At 38.9% G+C, this 18568-nt stretch overlaps 1 protein-coding gene across 10 annotated transcripts in view; it reads right to left on the bottom strand.

Moving 5' to 3' along the window:
* THSD7B (thrombospondin type 1 domain containing 7B) overlaps positions 1 to 18568 on the bottom strand; it is a 1235876-nt gene that overhangs the window by 1084715 nt on the left and 132593 nt on the right. For 7 of the 10 annotated variants that reach the window (XM_053214974.1, XM_053214976.1, XM_053214972.1 and 4 more), the window contains one exon: positions 2606 to 2697. The exons of the other annotated variants lie outside the window; for them this stretch is intronic. The gene's annotated coding sequence lies outside the window, so the exon portion shown is untranslated. The remainder of the gene's footprint in view (positions 1 to 2605; positions 2698 to 18568) is intronic. 10 annotated transcript variants of the gene reach the window in all.

Genomic DNA, 18568 nt, shown 5'->3' with positions numbered 1-18568 from the left:
TCCAAAACAGTTTTTTCTCCCTTTCTTCTCCATACATTTGTTGAAGAAAATTAGTTATCATCATTGTGGATTCATCCAACACACTTCCCTTTCTGCTGCATTTTCTATAAACTGGTAATTGGATCTAGAGACCCTAGGTTCAATATTTTTAGCAACAGCATGCCATAGATAAGGCTGTGATTTCTTACTGTACCACATCAGGAGGCACAGAATGTCTGGGGTTTTTTCACTTTTTGTGATAATCAATGAGTTCAGGAGAGGTCAACCTGATCCACCCACTAAAAAAATCTCCCCATGACCTTTCACCTAGTGTTTGTGGTAACTACTGATAATCACTGCTTAGAGCCACTATTCCATTAGGGATTTTATTTCAATCACAAGTATACTGCAGAGTGAGACCATTTACCCTTCTATTGGTTAAGCTAAATCACAAAAAAAGAAATTTCAAAACATTTTTTAAAAGCACAAAAACACTTGAGACAGTTGAAAAGTGGCATTTTTCAACCCACAGATTCCTCTACCTCTTTCGAGAACAAGAATATCTAAACATTTCACAGCTCCCTTACTTGATTATAGTCGTACTTTTTATACCTACTGATTAGGAAAATTTAAATGATGAAAATCTTCTATGAATCCAGTGACCTTCTAGACATATTTCTGTTATTTTGGTCATAGCAGTACTCTAAACACACTTGAGACTTAGCAAAATCATGTCATAGGAATAAAATAAAACACTTTATAAAGTATATAAGTTGCAATCTTTCCCCCTTCTGTCTTACATTCTAAATCATGCCCTGCTCCAGGGAGGAAAGATTCTAAGTTGCTGGTCCAGCACTATAGTCTCCTCTGCAGTACAGATCCCCAGTAATTAGCAAGAGCACATACGCAGAGGGTGGGTGTTGACACTTAATTCAGCCCAAAGAAGCCAGAGAGTATACAATAAAGAGTTAATCAAGAAAGAGGAAGAATCTTTCTAGGCTAAGTGTCAGGGAAAGTCTGTGGGAGTTCACAGAGAACAAAGAGCAAAATTTTATTTTTTGGCGGATTTGCTTCCCCCTCTTCCCTCTACCCTTTCACATTTCCAAAAAAAGACTTCAAAAGTGTCAAATTCCTATGCTGATTATCGTAGACGGCAGGTTTACATGACTTATACATGAATATGTGAGGCACAGTGCTGATTCAGTAGATCATGTTTCCTTAGGGATCTACAATTCAAGGCAGCCCCCTGTCCTTCCCCCAACCTCAATGGGCTCCACAGTCAAGCAATTGCTCACTGTGGGTATCTAGTACTTTGGTTCCTAACACTTTACCTGTTGGCTCTGCCACTGTCACCATCCCACAGTAGCATCAAGAGTATGCTCTATTAAGTGCTATGTCTATATAAATGCAGAAGCAAACAAGTATATTCCCCCCACAGGGCATCATTTAAGCTAGAGCTTGGTGCCCCAAGACCAATCAGACATCCCACACAACCATCAGTCTATTGGTCATCAGGATAAGAAGCTCCACAGGCCTACGCTCCTGCTGAGGCCAAAAACACACTGAGTACAACCACTTGCATAGGCTGGTTGATCACTGATTAGATTCTAGGCTAATTGGGCCAGTGACTTCTGTTTGGAGCATGCACCCTTGCAGCCCCAAACTCAACCTTCCTTCGCCTATACAGTAGGCCACTTGACACTTCTGCTGATATTTTTCACTCAGTGAAGCCATTTATTCAAAAACTCATGAAGTGAGACTCTTGAAACTGTGAAGAAATTATCTGTTCCAAGCAGAGCTGGCTTTACAGAGATGCTTAGAAAATAAGTTGTAGCTTCAATCCATCCATCAGAGAGAATTTGCAAAACATCTCGGATGAATCCATTTCCTGGGAAGACAGCTCAGAAGTGGCAGGGGGCAACAGGAACCTGAAGGGAATGGTTAGGCTGCCAGCTAAGCATGGGTTCCTGTCCCAATCCTTAAATCCAGTTTTGTTAAATGATGCTTTTCCTAATATTAAAAATCCAGAGAGGACAACTTGCCATGATCCAAAAGGCTAAATTCACTTTCTTCATCAAGCCTGTAGCCCAATACTCCTAACTTTTGTATAAAATTGCTCAACCAGAACAAACTCCTACAATGCAAATCAGTGGGAAGAAAATAAAACAGTATTATGACGACACTGATTCCAGTCTTGAGAAATCAATCTCAACAAGAAATACCATGTAACATTTCTCTTAGAGAGCCACTTCTTCTGATCCCCCCCTCACCCAAGCGGAAGTGAACAGTAATAAAGTCAGGCTCAGAATTCATTCATTCACTCACTCATTCATTCATTCATTCCTTCAACAAATGCTTATTGGACACCCCTGTGCTAGGAGGTACAGAGATGAACAGGACAGAGTGCCACTGGTTTGATTTCTTGATCTAACTATGCCACTAACCTCAGAACCACATGGTGAGATGATGCCACAAGACAAGAGAATCTATCTACCACGCTATGGGTGTAACATACTAATTTTTTAGTGGGGAGCAAGGGTGTGCCTTTGGAGACTTGCTTTTGTTCTTGATTTACTGCAGCCAAAGGCTGTGACTCTGGAGTAAGTAGAGACTGTGTCTCACTTACCCCCCAGGACACTCCATGTCTCAGCTTTCTGGGTTTTCCTTGTCCAAAACTCTCACCCAAGAATTGCAGTCAAGACCTCCTCCCCAGAGAAACTGTGGGGGAAAGAAGAAGAAAGGTGACTTTTAACAAAGACCTACTCCTGATGAGTGAGGATAGCAAAGATGAGATGTTAAAGGTGAAATCCAGGCTCTATTTTATTAATTAAATAAAATTTTATTTGAGATCATTGTAGATTCACATGTAGTTGTAAGAAATCATAGAGAGAGACACTTTTATACTTTTTCCAAGTTTCCTCCCAACAGTAACATTTTACAAAACTATACTACAGCAACCAGGATATTGGCATTCATACAATCCACCAGTCTTACTCAGATTTCTCAGTTTTACTTGTACTAATTTTTGTGTCTATTAAGTTCTATACAATTGGCCTGTGCAGGTTCATGTATTTAATACCATAGTAAAGAACATACAGTTCCAACACCAAAGGATCCTTCCTGTTGTCCTTTTATGACCACACCCACCTCCCTCTGCCATTTCTAACACCTGACAACCACTAAACCTGTCTTCCATTTCTAACTTTTGTCACTTCAAACTGTTACATGAATAGAATTACACAATATGAAACTTTCTTGAGATTGCCTTTTTCTGCTCAACATCATGCCTTGGCTATTCCTTCAAGATGTTGCAATGAATGGATAATTTGTTCTTTTTTATTGGTAAGTAGATTCTTTGCTGGGATTTACTATAGTTTAGCCCACCATTCACTGAAGAACATTTGGGCCATTTCCAGTTTGGAGCTATTATGAATAAAGATAATATAAACATTTATGTACATGTTTTTAAATGTTGATGGATATAGACTTTACAGACTACATTCTGGCATGGGCCTCATTTTTCCTTTATTTCATTTTCTTATTGAAATATAATTAACATACCATATTACATTGGTTTCATGTGTACCACATAGCGGTTTGAAACTTGTACATATGGTGAACTGATCATAGTATGTCTAGTTACCATTTGTCAACATACAAAACTAATACGATATTACTGACTATATTTGCCATGCTGTTCACTACATCTCCATAACATATTTATTTTATAATGGAAAGTTTGCAACTATTGATCCCTTTCACCCATTTTGTTCCCCTCTCCCCTATAGCAACTAATAATCTTTTGTCTTTATCTGTGAGTCTAGGTTTTATGTATTTACTTAACTTTTTAGATTCCACTTATAAATGAAATCATGTGATATGTTTTTTTTTTCTTGGTCTGATGTATTTCACTTAGTGTAATAATCTCAAGGTCCAACCATATTGTCACAAATGGCAAGATTTCACTCTTTTACATGGTTCAGTAGTATTCCTGTGTGTGTGTGTGTCCTTCAGGGCCACGTCCTGAGTAGGGAAACTCTTCTTTGTAGGAAGACATATATATATAGACATATATGTATGTATACACACACACACACACACACACACACACACACAACTTCTTTATCCATTCATCTATCGATGTACAATAAGATTGTTTTCATATTTTTGGCTATTGTAAATAACACTTCAGTGAACATATGGGTGCATATATCTTTCTGAATTAGTTTTTTATTTCCCTCAAATAGATACCCAAAAGTGGAACTGCTAGTTCATATAGTTCCATTTTTAATTTTTTGAGGAAATTCCATACTGTTTTCTATAATGTTTACATTAATTCACATTCCCACCAACAGTGCACGAGGGTTCCCTTTTTTCCACATCCTCACCAACACTTGTTGTTTCTTGTCTTTTTGATACTAGCCATTCTAAATGGTGTGAGGTGATATTTCATTGTGGTTTTGATATTTATTTTTCTGATGACTAGTGATGCTGAGCATTTTTTTGGTGCCTGTTGACCATCTGTATGTCTTCTTGGGAGAAATGTCTATTTATGTCTTCTGTCCACTTTTTAATCAGATTTTTTTATTATTGAGTTGTATGGGTTCTTTGCATATTTGGATATTTTGGATATTGACCCTTTATTGAATACATAATTTGCAAATATCTTCTCCTTTGTATTTTCATTTTGTTGATGGTTTCCCTCACTGTGCTTAAAAAAAAAAAAGAAAAGAAAAGCTTTTAGGTTTGACGTAGTCCCATTTATTTATTTTGCCCTTGTCTTAGAGTAAGATCCAAGAAAACTTCACTAAGACATGTCAAGGAGCTTACCATTTATGTTTTCTTCTAGGTATTTTATGGTTTCAGGTTTTATCCATTTTGAATTAATTTTTGTATATGGTATAAGATAGTGGTCCAATTTCATTCTTTTGCATGTGGCTGTTCAGTTTTCCCAACACCATTAATTTAAGAGACTATCTTTTCCCCATTGCAAACTTTTGCCTCCTTTGTCATAAACTAATTGGCCATGTATTTCTGGGCTCTCTATTCTGTTCTATTGATCTATGTGTCTGTTTTTATACCAATATCACACTGTTTTGATTACTACAGTTTCATAGTATAGTTTGAAGTCAGGGAGCATGATACCTCTAACTTGTTCTGTCTCAAGACTGCTTTGTCTAGTCAGGCTTTTTTGTGGTTCTAATATAAATTTTAGAATTATTTGTTCTAATTCTGTGAAAAATGCCATTGGAATTGTGATGGAGACTGCATTGAATCTGTAGATTGCTTTGGGTAGCAAGGCAATTTAGCAGTACTAATTCTTCCAATCCAAGAGCATGGAAGAACTCTCCATATAGCTGGGTCTTCTTCCATTTCTTTCATTAGTGTCTTAGAGCTTTCAGTATTTGGTCTGCGCCTTTTAGTAAAACTTACTTGTAGGCACTTTTATTCTATTTGATGCAATTATCAATGGGATTTTCTTGATTTTTCTTTCTCATAATCTGTTATAAGTGTATAGAAAAGTAACAATTTTGTATATAGATTTCATACCCTGCAATTGTACTAAATTCACTTATTAGCTCTAATAGTTTTTTGGTGGCCTTGTAAAATAAGTTTGAAAGTGTTCCTTTCTTTTCAGTTTTTGGAAGAGTTTGAAAGGGATAGGTATTAAATCTTCTTTGAATGTTTGGTCTCTTGTCCTTTTGAATTTGGAACATATTACTCTCTCTTCATTTTTCCAGGTTCTCTGTGTTTCTTCTTATATATTAGATGAAGGAGCTACCTCTCCCAGTCTTGAAGGAGTAGCCAGATGTAGGAGATGACCTGTGGGGCTTGCAAGCATAATCCCCCCACCTCACCACCACAGCAGGCACTCCAGGGCTGGGTACACCTGCTAGCTGAGTGGAGCCATGGCAGCAGAGCAGGAAGGGCATGGCATTGCCGGCCTGTGGTGCAGCCATGGCATGGGGAGAAGGGGCATTTACCCAGTTGTGGTATGGCCACACAGACCCCGCTTTTTAATGGTCACTGAGCATTGGGTTCACTGTGCACAAATGAGCTGTGGAAGTAACACATTTCCATTCCTTATATGCTGGGCACATTGCCAAGTCCCTGACTTTAGGGAACCAACACAATGTCCCTTCCAGTCAGTGCTATGACTGGCTTGGAGGAGTCTCAGAAGCACTGGCAGGAAGGTATGCCCCTGCTGGGCAGTGGACCTTCTAGCTACCCTACATCCCTCTTCTCCCTAGGCTTCTCTAACCATAATGTGAACAGGAAGCACCTGGGGAGTTGTTACAATGCAGATTCCTTGGGCCTGCCCCCAGAAATTCTGATTCCATCAGTTCAGGGTGAGCCCAGCTACCTGCATTCATAACAGGTAAACTGGGTTTGCCTCTCCCAGCCACTCCCCCCTCCTGGTTCACACTTCTGTGTCATTTCCTCCTCTTGAGTATATGTGGGACCTGTGACTTGCTTCTCAACCAATGAAATATAATAAAAGTGATGGAATCACATTCCTATGACTAGGTTATGTTATAGAAGACTCCATCTTGCTAGAAGACTCACTCTAGAGACTTCTTGCTGGTTGTGGCCATGTTGGAAAAGCCTGTGTGGCAAAGAACTGCAGGCAGCCTCTAGGAACTGAGGCAGCCTCCAGCCTCTCCCAGCATGAAGTCACAACCTTCAGCCTGACCACCACAAGGATGCGAATCCTGCCAACAACCTGAAGGGCAGGATTCTTCCACAGGTGGATTCTTCCACAGCCTAGGCAGGCAACATTTCAACTGTAGCCTCATAAGAGGACACAATCCAACTGAGTCCTGCCTGGGTTCCTGACCCATGAAACTGTGAGATAACAAACATAGGTTGTTTTAAGCTGCTAGATTTGTAGTAATTTGTTATGCATCAATAGATAAGAAAAAAAAAGGTGCTACAGAATGAATGTTTGTGCCCCCCTCCCCCATTCATATGTTGAAATATTATCTCCAATGTGATGATGATTGGAAGTGGGCCTTTGGGAGGTGATTAGGTTATCAGGGTGGAAGCCTCATGAATGGGCTTAGGACCCTAGAAGAAGAGGCCAGAGACACAGTTTGCTTTTTTCATCATATTAGGATACAACAAGAAGTCAGCAGTCTGCAACCTGAGAGTCTTCATCAGAACTCAACGATGCTGACACCCTGATCTTGGACTCCCAGCCTCCACAACTATAAGCATTAAATGTTTGTTGTTTAAGCGACCATGTCTGTAGTATTTTATACAGCAGTCAGAGCTAAGGCACTACGTGACTCCTATTTATGCAGCAAAGTGACCCTATACCTTGTGACCAAGTGACCCTGGTGCAAGTAGTGGACCCTACACCTTGAGAACCACTAATCCAAGTCAAGGTGAGGCTAAGCCTCAAGGGGCCCCCAGTACTAATCTGTCTTGAACCAAACCCTAGAGGTCTTCTTGACATTCAAGACCTGCCTGGCTCCTGGATGGGGAAGAAGGAGGTTCTTCAATTCTTCAGGAGTGCCTCGCAGTTTCACTACCACTGACTCCTGCCCCCAGGCCGCCATCTGATTGTACAATCCACAGGTGGCCCAGCACCATACATGTGGAAACCAAAGAGCAGACGTTTGTAGTTTGTCCCTTTCACCACCCTTGGAGGTTGTAGGGAGCATCCTGAAAAATCTCAGGGGTCTTAAATGTCTCTACTTGGTCTTCTAATACCTAATTGATCACAAGATTAGTTTTTAAATGACAAAAAAGACTGACAGGTACATTTATGTTTAAGTGTCTGTATTCCTCTCCTACACACACACACACACACACACACACAGGGGGGCAGGGACATAATCACTGTACATAAGGGCAGGGGCATTTTCTGTGGTGCTCACTGGTATATCTCCAGAGCCTAGAATTTTATGTGACATATATTAGTAGGAAGGAATGAAGGATGGATGAGAGGGAGGAGGGTGGGATACTGTAATGGTCTCCCACCAGGACAGTGCTAATCTAATCAATAAAACTAACACCAATGTTAATGGGTGATCATAGTTTCTTCCTTTTATGCCTCAAAGTAGTAGCCAGTAGAAATATTCCAGGACTCTGACACAGTGTTTCACATTCCAAAGACAGCTGTCCATTTCATCCCCTTTCAGGGACAGCGGGGCATTTTAACTGCACATTCATCTGTCATAAAATGCCCCTGGTGCCCTCAATTAGCCACAATTTGCAGCCAATTGAAGACAGCATGCATATTTTTAGAAACCCTTACAGTGACACACCACTGTTCACCCATGAGACTTCTCCTGATAATTCACTTCCTGTCAAACAGTGGAGTCACACAACCTGGATGGCCCATTGGGGGAGAGCCTCATTAATGCACAATAGCCTTAATGGGCCAATCTTTAAACAGACTACCCAGTAAGGAAGCAGATTAATAGAACCAAGTCTGAGAGAGAAGTTTCTCTTTAACTTTTAATTTTCTTTTCTGGCTAAAGACAGGTCTGTGATGTGATTTTAACATGGCTTTTTGCAGGTCCATATTTCTTTAGCAGTAACACCTGCTTCATGGCAGTATTTTTCCTCCTTCACCATTTCTCTAGCTTTGGGGATCAACTTTTTTCAAATCTATCTGCAGATAAGTCTGACGAGCTTCCTCCATTATTTATCCTCAACTAAATTAGGAAAACCATTACCAGCTTGCCTGAAGTTTCTTGGCAAGTCTAACCATTGAGCATACTGATCTCCTGTTTAATCAAATAATTTATTTACAGAGAATTGACATTTCTATTCATACTTGGCATTACAAAATGAAGGAGGAAAGACAAACCTCTTAAATCTCTAGTGTTTAATTTGGAACCTGCTTCACCCCCATTTCCTCTCCTCACCCTGGGGAGTGGGGTGGAGGCAGAAGGGAAGGTACTAGAATATGCAATAACCAAGGTCTGCCTGGCACACTGTGCCTGTGTGTGCATGTGTGTGGGATAATAGTAAGGATTCTGTCTTGCACCATACATTTTCCCTGCAGCATCATGCTCAACTAAGCTCTCGGAATCTACTCTAGGTTCCAAATAAAAGATAAGAGAGAAGCATTGAGTCAGGCTGTCTGCCCCTGGGGTTTTGGCAAATGCTGACTCCTTGCCTCTGTACGTGAACCAACAAATATTAAATGCTTATTACGTGCAAAGGACTGAACAAGGAATATGTGAAGACAAATGGCCACCAGGTGGGAATAAGGGAACTATTATGCGCCTCAGCACTAGGCATTGACACACATTTTCCCCTTTAATTCCTAAGAAATACAAATGTGTTCTCCCCCATTTTACTTAGGTGAAAACTGAGGCTCAGAGGAGTTAAGTAACTTGCCCAAGCTCACACAGCCAATTCTGAACCCAACCCCATCTTCTTCCTGCTATATCACAAATTATCTCCGGTCTGCTACTAATGACCACTCTTCCCCACATGGCTTCTTCATTATGTTTCCACCTCCATTCACAAACAGTCAAGGCTCTGTCTGGCTCTTTTTCAAAAATACTGCAGGATTAGGGCTACTCTCGTCACAGATAACTTCCAAAAGGGTTGGTATTTGAGGTTACCGATAAATTCACCCAACAAGTGAGACCAGATTTTGGAAGAACAGGATGATACATCACTAAAGTAATCAACATAAACCTCCACCCAGTACAGCTGAACAAGCTGTAGGATATGAATCTTCCTACCAAGAGCTGAAAAACAAGTATGTGACCCCTAAGAAGAAATTTAGGTGGCACAAATTCTTAAAAACATAACTTTTATTTCTTCAATAGAGGCCTCTTGTTAAATTGCACAGATAAATAGCCAAATAAACAAATAAATGAATCAATAAAACTTCAAAGGAAATAAGGACCATAGAGAAAGCTTAATGTGTTCTTTCTTTGCTTTCACCAATCAAATCAACACCCTTCCCAGGTGCTTTGGGGTGTCTCTTGATCTTCTATGCATTTGCCCATAAGAGCAATGACATTTGTTGATTATACTCATTTGGTTTTTAGAGGCCAAGGTGGATTGTATTCGCCTTTTCTATTAGCCTAGCAATACCTCCATGTATTTTTTGCAGTAGATTTTCTGAACAGCAATAGGTTCTAATCAATCTTCCCAGCTTCATTTCTCAGAATCTCACAATCTCCTCAAGGAACATTTCAAACCTGATTTATCATCATTACCAGACCCTAAATATTCACCAGATTCTATATTATTTATTACACCTAGTTAATTTCCCTGTTCTGGCCCTATGGGTCAAATCACAGAGCACGTGAAAGATTATCCCCACAGTATGTCATGAAGACTCTACTGTAATGCACAGTCACATTTAGGAAGAAGCATTACACACACACACACACACACACACACACACACACACACACACACACACCCCAGAATAACTGTGAACCATAGCTGAGCCCCTCTGCTTCTCTTCAAGATTCTGTCCCACATCCAGGCACTTTCCCCTTGCTCCAAGCACCTCCTGAACTCATGCACACAGGGGCAAGCAATAGCAACTTCCCCATCTCCCTCCAGTGGGACAAAAGCTCCATCTATGCTACTATATTAAAGAGCCTGGTGGGGCACCTAGCAGGGCACCTGGCTCAGTCAATTAAGCATCCGACTCTTAGTTTCAGCTCAGGTCATGATCTTGCGGTTTGTGGGTTTGAGTCCTGCATCAGGCTCCATTCTGACAATGTGGAGCCTGCTTGGGATTCTCTCTCTCCGCCCCTCCCCTGCTCGCTCTCTCTCTCTCTCTCTCTCTCTCTCTCAAAATAATAAGATAAAGTAATAAAATAAAATAAAATAAAATAAAATAAAATAAAATAAAATAAAATAAAATAAAATAAAAAGAGCCTGGCAAGAAACTACATGGGAAAAAGTGTTATTCTAGGTCAGTCCTGTTTAAGAAGAAAGTATCCTAAAGTTATGTAATGAAGTAAGAAGTGGAAACAGGTTATAGTACTACCCTTCTGGGACAAAATTACACCCCAGGTTGACCCAACTGAGAAAACAAAAAATCTCCCAACAGTGAGCCTGTGAAGGAGACATGTCCTACCCAACCCCCTTCATGCCACCCCACAGGCTACCCGTGGCTTTTCAGTCCATACCTCCCAGCTCCATCCCCTCTCCCCAAATGAAGAAACTGGCTCAGCCATGAAACATTCAAACTTTGTTCCACCCGCAGCATACAGCAACGATAGAGGGGGTTCCATTTGCATTCCCTTTTAGGAAAACATCTCTAGCTCATACAGGGTTCTGTACTCTTAGAAGATCTTTCAGATCTTTCAGAGCCTGACTCTGCCCAGGAAACAGCTGTCTGGTGTGTGTTGCAGGCTCACCCAGGACTAAAGCTCCAAGACACCAAAGATATGTTCTGTGTTGCTCCAGATGACAGAACTTGAACCAGAGAAGTTGTTACACAATGAGTTTCTTCTCAACACAAGAAAGAGTTTCATACAGAATCCCATTCAGAACAGTCTGTCTTGTGGAACAGCTAAAGAGGGTCGGTAACAACTGCCAAGGTATGGTACATGAGAAGCAGCCTAGACACCAGCTAGGACCGCTTCTAGCTCAAAGTTGGTGTGACCGTGAAGAGATATTCTACACTGAACTCATAGAGCCAAAGCATTCTGTACCTGAAACAGATTTCCGAAATCATCTCATCTAGATACTGCAAATTAGCGAGCCCAGGCTAAATTTAGCCCAGGGGAAAAATTCACTTTGCTTACAGAGTATTGTTCCACACAGGTTTATTGTTTCATCCAATATTTAAAAATGTTCATTCAAAATAAAGAAAAGATTTTGCATAAAATCTTGATTTTTCAGCTTTTCTTTAAGAAATAAAAATTAGAGTATCTGGTCACAGAGGCCTGTATTCAGCTTGAAACTAAATAGTGGCTGTTCTTTTTAGATGGGGGCTATGCTGTGCCACAGTCCCCACCATCCTCCATTGCCCAACAGCCTCACATTAAAGTTGAGATTTGATTTTGTTTTATTGTTTTGTTATGTCTTGCTTTTGTTTCAAGGTCTCTTTATTCACATGTATTTTCTGTCTTCCCTGTGGCTATGAGTGTTTGCCTCTGTTGGCCTAGTGAAACCCTAGATAAACTAAGGCTCAGAGCGGTTAAGTGACTTGTCCAAGGTCACCAGTCAGCTAGTACAAAACAAGGAGCAAAACTTAGGTTCTCTTGTGATCCAATGATCCATCTACTTGGCCACAATGCCAGCATTTAGACAGCTTATTTCCCTGGACTGATTTGACTATTCACATCCACGTTGTGCAAAACTATCCCTCTACACTTCCATTTAATATACGCTAGTGATATAGTTCCACGTTTGTCCTTAAAAAAACAACAGCAAAATAACAAAAAAAAAAACCCTCTTCTTTCCAGCTGATTTTGCAAGTAACTAGCACCCAAAGACCAAACACCCTTTTATGTGTCCAATAAAAAAAATCGATCTGATGAACACATAAGATTTCAATTTTCCTTGAAAAATCAGGAATAGACCAAAACCTTATTATTTCAGACTCTGCACTGATAGTCCAAATCAATAGTGCAAACAAGATTTCTGGGGGAAAGGTTAAAGTAATTGGGCAGAACACACTGGTGTCAAGCCACCATGAGCACTTTCAAAGCAAAGAATTAAATACAAATAATTGATAAGCTCATTATAAACAGAACAAAGAACACAAAGAACAAAGAAGTCACTAGTCCACCTTACACCTGTCAGAATGGCTAACAGTAACAACTTAGGCAACAAGAGACGTTGGCGAGGATGCAGAGAAAGAGGATCTCTTTTGCATTGTTAGTGGGAATGCAAGCTGGTGCAGCCACTCCGGAAAACAGTATGGAGGTTCCTCAAAAAAACAGAACTCAGGGCACCTGGGTGGCTTAGTCGGCTAAGCATCCGACTTCAGCTCAGGTCATGATCTCACAGTCTGTGAGTTCGAGCCCTGCATTGGGCTCTGTGCGGACAGCTCAGAGCCTGGAGCCTGCTTTGGATTCTGTGTCTCCCCCTGTCTCTGCCCCTCCCCTGCTCATGCTGTCTCTCTCTGTCTCAAAAATAAATAAAAACATTAAAAAAAATTTTTTTTAAACGAACTACCCTATGACCCAGCAATTGCACTACTAGGTATTCATCCAAGGGATACAGGTGTGCTGTTTCAAAGGCACACATGCACCCCAATGTTTACAGCAGCACTATCAACAATAGCCAAAGTATGGAATGAGCCCAAATGTCCATCCATGATGAATGGATAAAGAAGATGTGAGATAGATAGATAGAGAGAGAGAGAGAGAGAGAGAGAGATAATGCAGTATTACTCGGCAATCAAAAAGAATGAAATCTTGCCATTTGCAACTACGTGGGTGGAACTGGAGGGTATTATGCTAAGTGAAATTAGTCAAAGAAAGACAAAAACCATATGACTTCACTCATATGAGGACTTGAAGAGACAAAACAGATGAACATAAGGGAAGGGAAACAAAAATATAAAAACAGGGAGGAGGACAAAATAGAAGAGACTCATAAATATGGAGAACAAACTGAGGGTTACTAGAGGGGTTGTGGGAGGGGGGATGGTGTAAATGGGTAAGGGGCATTAAGGAATCTACTCCTGAAATCATTGTTGCACTATATGGTAATTAATTTGGGTGTAAATTTTTAAAAATTTTAAAAAAATTTTTAAAAGAAGTCACTAGTCCTGGCTGTAAACAGCAGCCCTCCCAAAACTCTGTGGGGTGTCCACACTGATAAGGGTAAGCAGGGAGAGCATGAAGACTTGCAGAGACAGAGCCATGGGCTCCCAGATTAGGATACTGTGCCTAGAGCTTGCCCAACCTCCTGTCCTCCATTATAAGAAATAGTAAATTTCCTGGCTGTTTAAACCACTTTAGGTGGGAACTGTGTTCTTTACAGTTAAAAATATTCTGTATTTGTACAAGCCAGTGTGTTCAAAGCAAGTTAGAGGAACTTTCCATGTGAAGCCAGTGTTGTTGTTTTTTAATTTTTTTAGGTTTATTTCTTTTTGAGAGGCGGGCAGCACCTGGGTGGCTCAGTCAGTCAAGGGTCCAACTTCAGCTCAGGTCATGATCTCATGGTTCATGAGTTCGAGCCCCGTGTTGGGCTCTGTGCTGACAGGTCAGAGCCTGGAGTCTGCTTGGATTCTGTGTCTCCCTCTCTCTTTGCCCTGTCGCCCACTCAGGCACATGCTCGCTTGCTCTCTCAAAAATAAAAATAATAGATAAACAAACAAATACAATTTTTAAAAAAAGAGGGGGAGAGTGAGGGAGGGGCAGAGAAAGAAGGAAACACAGAATCCAAAGCAGGATCCAGGCTCTAAGCTGTAGCATAGAACTTGATGCGGGGCTCAAACTCATGGACTGCGTGATTATGACCTGAGCCGAAGTCAGACACTTAACCAAATGAGCCACTTAGGAGCCCTGCCAGTGTTTTAATCCATCCCTACACAGACTTTTTAATCAGAGCAGAAAGAGCAACTGTTTGCAGCTTCAAAATTCAGGGTTGTTTTGTTTTTGAGTACAGCTGAAACATAATGTTACATTTGTTTCAGGTGTACAATATGGTGATTCAACAAATTTATACACTATGCTATTTTCACCATAAGTTTAGCTCCCATATGTCCCAATGTATCACTATTATAATATCATTGACTATCTTCCTTATGCTGTGCCTTTTATCCCCATAACTTATTCATTCTATAACTGGAAGACTGTATCTCCCACTCCCCTTAATCTACTTGGCCCATCTCCATCCCCCCTCTCCTCTAGCAATCATCACTTTGTTCTCTATATTTATAAATCTGATTCTGCTTTTTTTTTCTGTTTATTATTTTCTTTTTTAGATTCCACATATGAGTGAAATCATATGGTATTTGTCTTCATCAATGTAACTTATTTCACTTAGCATAATACCCTCTAGGTCCATCCATGTTGTCTCAAATGACACTATCTCATCCTTTGTTGTGGCTGTGTAATAGTCACACATATATATGTGAATATATATATGGAAAATATAAGGAAGATGTGGAGTGTGTATGTAAATATACATTGGTCTGTCAAGGATACTTAGGTTGCTTCCATATCTTGGTTATCATAAATGACGATGCAATAAACAGGGGTGCATATATCTTTTCAAATTAGTGTTTTCATATTCTTTGGATAAATAACCAATAGTATAATTATTGGATCATATGGTATTCCTATTTTTAATTCTTGAGGAACCTCCATACTGTTTTCCACAGTGGTTGAAACCAGTTTGCCTTACCACCACCAATGCACAAGTGTTTTGTTTTGTTTTGTTTTCCCACATTCTAATTTCTTTTCTTATTTTAGCCACTCTGACAGTATAAGGTCATATCTCATTGTAGTTTTGAACTGCATTTCCCTGACGATTAGCAATGTTGAGCATCTTTTCTTTCATGTGTCTGCTGGCCATACGTATGTCTTCTATGGAATAATATCTATTCAGATCCTCTGCCCATTTTTAATTGGATTTTTAGGCATTGAGTTGTATAAATTATTTATTTTGGATATTAATCCCTTACTATAATCTGAAAATATCTTCTCCTAGTCAGTAGGTTACCTTTTCATTTTGTTGATATTTTCCTTCACTGTGGAAAAGCTTTTTATTTTGATATAGTCCCAATAGTTTATTTTTGCTTTTTGTTCCCTTGCCTCAGCAGACATATCTAGAAAAATGTTGCTATGGCCAATGCCAGAAAAATTACTACCTGTGTGCTCATAAAAACAAAGAAGTTTTATGTTTTGGTCTCACATTTAGGTTTTTAATACAATTTGAGATTTTTGTGTATGGTGTTAAAAAGTGGTCCCTTTACATGCTGCTGTCTAGTTTTCCCAACATCATTTATTGAAGAGACCATCTTTTCCCCATTGTATACTCTTGCTTCCTTTGTCATAGATTAAATGATTATATAATCTTAGGTTTATTTCTGTGCTTTCTATTCTGTCCCATTGATCTGTGCATCTATTTTTGCGCCAGTACCATACTATTTTCATTATTACAGCTTTTTAGTATATCTTGAAATCTGGAATTGTGATACCTCCAGCTTTGTTTTTCTTCCTCAAGATTCCTTTGGCTACTTGGGGTCTTTTGTGGTCCCATAAGACTTTTAGTATTATTCGTTCTAGTTTTATGAAAAATGCTATTTGTATTTTGATAGGGATTTCACTGAATTTTTAGATTGCTTTGGGTAGTATGGACATTTTAACCATATAAATTCTTTCAATCCATGAGCATCACATATCTTTCCACTTGTTTGTGTTTTATTCAATTTATTTCATGAGTGTTTTATAGTTTTCAGAGTACAGGCTTTTCAACTCTTTGGTTAAGTTTATTCCTAGGTATTTTATTATTTTTGGTCCAATTGTAAATGGTGTTTTCTTAATTTCCCTTTCTGTTACTTCATCATCAGTATGTAAGAATGCTACCAAAGTATAAATTTTGTATCCTGCAACTTTACTGAATTCATTTATTACTTTGAATAGTTTTCAGTGGTGTCTTTGGGGTTTTCTACATATAGTACCATGTCATCTACAAATAGTGTTTTACTTCTTCTTTAGCAATATGGATGCCTCTTATTTCTTTTGCTTGTCTTATTGCTGTGGCTAGGAAATCCAATACTATTCTGAATAAAAGTGGTAAGAAGGGACATCCTTGCCTTGTTCCTGATCTTAGAGGGAAATCTCTCACTTTTGCATCACTGAATATGAAGTTAGCTATGAATCTGTCATATATGGCCTTTATTATGTAATAGTATATTCCCTCTTACCCCATTTTGAGAATTTTTATCATGAATAAATGTTGAATTTTGTCCAATGCTTTTTCTTCATCTATTGAGATGATAATATGATGTTTATCCTTCCTTTTGTTGATGTAGTGTATCAGGTTGATTGATTAGTGAATATTGAATTCCCCTTGCATCCTTGGAATAAATCCCACTTGAACATGATATATGATCCTTTTAATGTATAGTTTAATGCAGTTCCCTAGTATTTTGTTGAGAACATTTGTATCTACATTCATAAGGACTAGTGGCCTTTTCTTTTTTTTTTTTTTTTTTGTGGTGTCTTTGTCTGGTCTTGGTATCAAGGTATTGCTGGCCTCACTGAATGTATTTGGAAGCTTTCCTTCCTCTTCTATTTTTTGGAAGAGTTTGAGGAGAATAGATATTAACCCTTTTTTAAATTCTGGTAGAATTCCCCTATGAATCCATCTAGTCCTGGAGTTTTATTTTTTGGTAGTTGTTTTGACAATCAATTTCAATACTTGTAATTGGTCTATTCAGATTTTCTATTTTTCCCTGATTCAGTTTTAGCTTATGTGTTTAGAGAGATTTTTCTATGTTTCTTGGTTGGGCCATTTGTTAGCATAATATTTTTTTATAGTATTCTCCTATAATCCTTTATATTTCTATGGGGTCAGTTGTATTTCTCCTCTCTCATTTCTGATTTTATTTGAATTCTTTCTTTTCCTTGATGAGTCTAGCTAAGGGCTTATTACTTTTGTTTATCTTTTCAGAGAACCAGCTCTTGGTTTCACTTGTTTTTTCTATAGTTTTTCTAGTCTCTATATCATTTATTTCTGCTCTGATCTTTATTATTTTCTTCCTTCTCACCCTGGGCTTTGTTGTTCTTCTTTTCTAGCTCCTTTAGGTGTGATATTAAATTGCTTATTTGACCTTTTTCTTATTTCTTGAGGTTGACCTGTATCACTATATATTTCCCTCTTAGAACTGCTTTCACTATGTCCCAAATATTTCGGACCATTGTGCTTTAACTTCATTTGTCTCTGGGTATTTTTTTTTTTATTTCTTCTTTGAATGCTTCACTGACTCACTGGTTGCTTAGTATCATATTGTTGGGCCTCCACATGTTTGTATTTTTCCAAATTTTTTTCTTGTGATTTATTTCTAGTTTCATACTGCTGTGATCAGGAAAAATGTATGGTATGATTTTTATCTTATCAAATTTGTTGATGCTTACTTTGTGGTCTAATACGTAACCAAGTGTGGAGAATGTTCTGTGTTCTCTTGGAAATAATGTGTCTCCTATTGTTTTCAGATAGAATGTGCTGTCTATATCTGTTATATCCATTGGGTTAAATGTGTCATTCAAGGATAGTGTTTTCTTGTTGATTTTCTCTCTGGATGATCTATCCACTGATGTAAATGGGTTGTTAAAGTACCTTACTATTATTGTATTACCATCAATTTCTCTCTTTATGTTCATTAATATTTGCTTTATGTTTTTAGGTGTTCCAGTGCTGGGTATATATTTAATACTTCTTACATACAATTGTTTGATCCTTCTATCATTATGTAAGAAAGTTCAAAGTTTCTTTCTTACAGTTCATACCCAGATACTTGTACCTGCGTAAAGAAAGGAGGTTAGCAAACTGGGAAAAACATGGCTCTGGTATGAGAGAGTCTTTGGTTCATCTCAGCTCTGCCACTTATAAATTCTGTGACCACAGGAAAGTATCAATATCAATAAATTATGGGAAAATACACATCTTACATCATTGTTCCGAG

Source organism: Acinonyx jubatus, chromosome C1, assembly GCF_027475565.1.
Source record: "Acinonyx jubatus isolate Ajub_Pintada_27869175 chromosome C1, VMU_Ajub_asm_v1.0, whole genome shotgun sequence".
NCBI lineage: Eukaryota > Metazoa > Chordata > Mammalia > Carnivora > Felidae > Acinonyx > Acinonyx jubatus.
This window is presented reverse-complemented; position numbering and strand designations above follow the sequence as displayed.